We start from the raw sequence: 6,726 nt of genomic DNA, 5'->3' as shown, positions 1-6,726 counted from the left end.
TGCTAAAGTCTACCCTTCTCATACTTTGTCACTTGCATAAGCTCAAAAGAAGAGATGCTATAAGCCCTAGAAAAGACATAGCTGTTGAACCTAGGAATTCTTATAAAAATTTTCAATGTGGAAATCGTTTCTCATCATGCATCTGAAAAATAAGTCTCGCTGTAGATTTTTCTTAAAATCACAGTCAATGAATTTAAGGCTATAAGAACAAAAATGCCTACCAAATGTGACACTTTGGGTTTCAACATTGAAACTAAAAAGCATCAACCTACATTGGACAAAACAATTTAAACAAATTGAAATGGAGTACCCAAATCGGGAATTGCTAAATGTCCTAATCAACCAGTTTTTATGCTCTACAGTAATGACCTAGTATTTATACCAATTATGCTAATTTTTGTGGAATATGTATCATAAATATTGCCTCAAATCCTTAGCCTACCCTATGGGCCCAAAACCTGTCCAGTTTGCAAGTACTAACTATAATTCAAAATCAATATCTTGATGTATTTGATAGATCATTGTCAATTGTCTGATTTCTCTTTATTATCGTTTCTTGAAGGATTGATGGGTGGATGCTTAACCAATTGATGTCTTAATTATAAATATTTAAATGATTGGATGCTAGAATGGTTGATACTCAAATAGTTGATATTTGCCTATATAAGTGACTGATTGTTTGCTTGCTGGTCTGATTGTTTGGTTATTTTGATATTTGATTCCCAATTGATGATAGGTGGACAATTGAATGGTTTACTTTGATGGATTCAAGATTGATAATTTAACAAATGTTGATAGTGATGATTGAATGAATGCTGATTTGATATATTGGTGTGTAATGATTTCATAAATTGATTCTTGAATGGATTTTTGATTTTGTATCTAGTTGAATGAAATGACATTTGATGGTGAATTTCTATTGATCTTCCCTTTATATTTTATTTATAAAAGAATTGCCACCCTTCAAAAGGAATTGAGTCGCCACCCTTCATTGCTGCCTCACCGAATAATAATTTATTTCCAAATGATTGTTTTCTTCCTTCATGTTCTCTTCTCATAGAATGGTCTCTCCTTTATATCTTAATCCTTCAATACTCATAACTCTTTATTGCATTCATTTTGATCATTCACTAAACTTAATTAAATTATAATTATATTACATGTTATTTTAATTTTTTATATTTTTACTTTTTATTTTTATTATTGAATGTCATGTCAAAAAGGGGACATTATAGTGAGATGCATTACAATATAGCAAAATAACAAGAACATTATTGAAACAAATTGATACAATATTCAGATTATAAAATCAGATTGCTGCAACAACACAAATTAACCTAATAGAAAGCATAGAATACCATTCCCACAATGACCGAACATTTACCCAATAAACTACACCTCTTCTAAATAATGTAAGATGTTGATAACATGTTGATACTGCCATCACACATGTCAAATTAGACTGATACACACTAAAAGCCACCTCAATCAATTGTAGCTAACATCTGGATGCACACTTATAATTGATGTCAATTAGAATACTGAAGGTCTAGAATAGGGCATAGTGGCTATTGATACAACAGGTACAAATTCGTAGAAAGTTCACCAGATTCGCCAAAGTCTACATAACTAAGACTTAGCATCAAAGGTTCTCCCTAGGCACCTTGAAACCACCAAATATTGGCCCCAAAATAGGAGCCCTTCATCTTCAAGCTCTCACATACTTGCTCCACTTGGTACAACACCCCATAAAGGTCATCTATTCACTTTGAACTTGGATAGCCTACAATATGGTCTTTGTATACAATTCATTTTTTGTCATTTCATTATATGGTTTGAACAAGTGTGGAAAAAAATCAGATTTTTATTATGAATTTTCTGTTCACCAATCTATGTTAAACTAATTAGCAAGGTCACTTTCCTAATACTTTATGAACTGGATGCTATTCGCAAGGTCAGTTTCCTAATACTCGCTATAGTACTTGCTATTCAATTGAGATAGACACGGCTCATTAGTTTGTTTGTATTCTCTTTGGATTTTGTTAAAGAAGACAACTGAATGCTATATGATGAACTAAAAGTTCTGTGGTGTCAATAGGCTTGTGCATCTCTTGAGAAAAATTAGCAGCCCCAGTGATATTTGTTGTTGTTCAAAAGCGGCACCATACTAGACTATTTGCAAACAACCATGCAAATAGGTATTCTATAGATATACTTGGGAACATCTTGCCAAGTCTTTAGTACATAATAAAGCAACTGAATTTCATAAATTTTTTTTTTGATAGTTGATTTGTTTAAATATTGCCCATCAAAAATTACTTATTACATCTCATCTTTTTTCTACACAGGAGCTTGCAGTTCTGAAGAATCTGATAGCGAAGAATTTGAAGAAGATATTGTAGCCAAGGTATATTCGGTGTTCTTTCTTAAGTAAAAATGTGATTGGAAATTTTGTATATTGTCATATTTCACTTGTAGAAAGGTCAAATTGTAAATAGAGGTGAAGTTGTATGGATTTAAGTTTCTTCTTCATTATTTATAATGCTCTCGATTCCTCCTTTGTAGCTATAAAAATACTTGTTTATTTTCACCTTTCTAGATACCCTTTACCAGGTTCTTCAAGATTCTAAAATATCTTGGGCTGATCCCACTCCAGCATGTCCTAACTCCTACTTGGTTTAGAGACCTAACTCCTTTTTATATGTGTCTTCTTCTTACTACTCCATCTGGAGGTTGCAAACAAATCATCCTTCTTCCACCAACGAGTCATTCCATTCAAGAAAGACCATGTCTGACGATATCAACGCACAAAAAAATAGGGAGACAATTGCTATACTGTGGTCTAACTTAAAAAGAAAAGGTGATGGAAAATGTTATTGTCCTTGCAAAATGTGTAAGGGCTTAAAGACTTGAAGATATCTAATCACAATAGCTGAGCAACATTGTAGGAAACATGGTCACATTGAAGGGGGAAACGAGTATCGCCCATGGTATGTATTTTAATAGTTTATAAATTACATAAGACATGATTTGATGATGAAATCATGGTGATGGTTAATATAAGGTCATCATTTTCATATAGGTCAACATCCCTGAGTTTCATGTTATGGACCATGACAATTTGGAGAATTCAGATTTCCAAACGAGGGAACATGGAGGTGTGAATATTGAAGTAGAAGGTAATGATACCATGGAAGAAGATCAGGATGATCAAAATGATCATGATGATCAAGATGATAATGATGATGATGATGATGGTGATGATGATGCAGAGTTTGATGTAAGTTTACTTGAGAAGGTACACCAGTCCCTATATGAAGGCTCCAAAACAACTCTTCTTGCCACTGTATTGCTATTGGTGAACTTGAAGGTTATGAATGGTTTATCCAATGTAGCAATGACACGTATGTTAAGGTATGCCATCTTCTCTCATTATTTTACTCGTAGTTCCCTTAGAATTAACATTGGGTTCGTGTACCAATTAATATTCTTTAAATTAAGAAGCTATATTTTTGGTCGTAGGTTGATAGGTGAGTGTTTGTTACCACCATCAAACATTCTACCTCGATCGTATCGAGAATTATTTGCCATCATGAAAGATATTGGAATGGAGTATCAAACAATAGATGCATGTCCGAACGATCATATTATATATCATAAATAGCATGAATTTGCAACACAATGCCCTACTTGTCATATCATTAGATATCAATCAGATCGATTAACAAAAAAGGTGCCTCGCAAGGTTCTTCGGCATATTCCCATTATTCCACGTCTGCAACAATTATTCAAGTGCAATAGCTTGGCACAATTTATGGACTACCATGCATGCAATAGAAGTCAAGATGACATTATGTGAATGCCTATAGATGGTTTGACATTTAAGGAAATAGAGGAAAAATGGCCACACTTTAAAGAAGAACCTCGTAATCTCAAGCTTTCATTGGCAGCAGACGGTGTCAATCCTTATGGAGAGATGAGATCTACTTACTTAGTGTGGCCTATTTTTGTTATCAACAATAACATACCTCCTAGGTTTTCCATAAAGAGAGAGCACATAATGTTGACACTGATTGTTCCAGGTATTTTTTGATTTAGTGGTCATCTAAATTAATTTATTATTACTAATCCATCAAATGGTCAAAATAATTATGTAATGTTTTTGCTCATTCAACTAGGTAAGTACCAAGTCAAAGATATCAACGTATATATTGAACCCCTTATCGACGAGTTGGTGGTGTTATGGAATGGGGTTACTATGTATGACATTTGTAGACCAATATGACAAAGACAGTTTCAATTTCATGCAATGCTTGTATGGACAATACACGATGCCCCTGGGTTAACACACTTTTGTGGTATGTTCTCTTCTTGACACCTCTTTTTTGGTATGTCAAAGTTAACACATTTAATCCAATTATACACAATCTTGTAGGTCTTCAGACAAAGGGTAAATTTGCATGTCCAGTTTGTGGTCCAAAGATGAAATCTTGTCATTCAAAAAGTTTAAGAAAGCAGGTGTTTGATGAGAATAGACACTTTCTGCACAGAAATCATAAGTACCGAATTATCGAAAAACATCTTTTCAATGGTCTAGAAGAGACTATGTCAAAGCCACAGATAATGACACCTCGCCTATGGAAGTTGGCATATAATAAAATAAATCGTTGAGGTAATGTCATTCCATTTGATGCTTTTTGTTTCAAATTTATATTTCAATATTGTGTTTTGTTTACTGATGATGTGATTGATGGTTGTGAAGGTCGTCAACACATCAATGTCCAACTTCCAAAAGGACTAAAAATTTATCCTACACAATTTACTAGGTTGCCGTACTACGAGAAACTCCCAATTGTGCATTTGTTTGATCCTATGCATATTGGAAAGAATGTAGCAGAGACATTATGGAAAATCTTGGATGGAAGGCATGACAAAGATCAAATTATCAAAACTTGTAGTGACATTGAAGAATCCAACCATGCAATGAAAAATGGTATTTGACCAAATAACAATGGAGACTAGATTGATACAAGTGCCCTTAGTTGGTTATTGTCAGAGCAGCAGAGCAATGCTATAAAAGAAGTCATAAAAAAAATACGATTTCCCACAGGATTTGCTACGAACATAAACAATGTCATATCAAATAAAAGTGAATTTGGGCCAGGGTTGAAAACACATGATTGGTATACATTTATTAATGTAATTCATGTTATTTTGTATTCACTATATATTTATATACTGCATGTAGTTTCAATTGCATTCTTTTATAAAATATTGACAAGATCATTTTACAAATATTGCAGTACGTTCTACCTCTATCTCTCCCACACCACTTTGCCAACAATTTCAAATAGGTTATATATGATCTTGGAAAATACATGAGGTGGTTGTCATCTAAAGAAATCAATAAAGAAGATATAAAATATTGAAAGAGAAAAATTCCTCTTCTGATGTGTGAAATGCAAAAGTGTCTACCTCCAAGTTTTTTCAATGCACAATAACACTACCTCATACATCAAGTTGAGGAGATTGAATTGTGTGGACTTGTACCAACCAGGTCAATGTGGATGGTTGAGAGGCACTTAAAATTTTTGAGAGGCTTGGTTTGACAGAGAGCACATCCTGAGGGTTCTATGGTGGAGGGATATATGGTATACCAGACCATGGTGTACATTACTGAATATCTTCCTAAGTTTACAAAAAACATCCATGTAGATCGTATTTGGGATCCCAACTCAATTAACAAATTCAAAGGGGAGTACTTGATGGGAAAAGGTAGATCGAGGAAAGTGAGAGGTAAATATAAGATGCTATTGTAGTTAATTAATTCATATAAATCTTCAATATAAGTTATTTTTAATTGGTGTATTTTTTTTAAACAGGTGGTCGAGAGTGGGATGCAATACATTTGTATATTGCGAACAATCTTGATTGGATAAAAGAATGGATTGAACGATGTCAACAAAATGGTTGCTCATTAACATGGGAAGGTGTTTCTTCATTGGTTACAGAAGCTCATCGTAATGGAGATTCCAATGTTATGCCGATGGTAGTTGATCTAGTAAAGGGTTTAAGAGGTGGAGAGGTACATAGAAATTTATTAATGATCATAACTTGACGTATGTTTTGTATCAACTCACGATGCAAATAATTTACACACACTTCAAAAATTGCAGGTCAAGCACCACAAAGCTATGTACTATCATGTCCACAAATTCCACATAAAAAGGCTGGATGACACAAAGAAAACTTGTGATTCTGGGATAACTACAGTTTTCGATGTCACCAATATATCATCTAGAAACGACATACATCCTCAAAAATCTCAAAATCAATACTATGGCATCTTGGATGATATAATTGAGTGTGAATTTAACACCTTCAAATTAGGTCTATTCGTCGTCAAATGGTGCAGGTTACGACTAAATCAAAATGATCTAGATAGAATGGTTATTCAACATGATAATGGATTTACAATGATCAATACAAGGTCGTTTAAGCCAGTTGGAGATGAGCCCTATGTTCTTCTAAGCCAATGTGAGCAAGTGTTTTACTCAGAGGTTCCAAATAAATAGGGTAGGTCATTTGTTGTTAGACATGATCCAAGAGGAATGCCGATAAAGTATAATGTTATGGAAGAAGAAGATATTGAAGATGATGAAGAAGCAGATGATGAAGATCAAGATGATGGTGATGACGATGATGGTGATGGTGATGATGATGATG

Source organism: Cupressus sempervirens, chromosome 11, assembly GCF_028749045.1.
Source record: "Cupressus sempervirens isolate cs-2001-9-10 chromosome 11, ASM2874904v1, whole genome shotgun sequence".
NCBI lineage: Eukaryota > Viridiplantae > Streptophyta > Pinopsida > Cupressales > Cupressaceae > Cupressus > Cupressus sempervirens.
Note: the sequence above shows the minus strand (reverse complement) of the source record.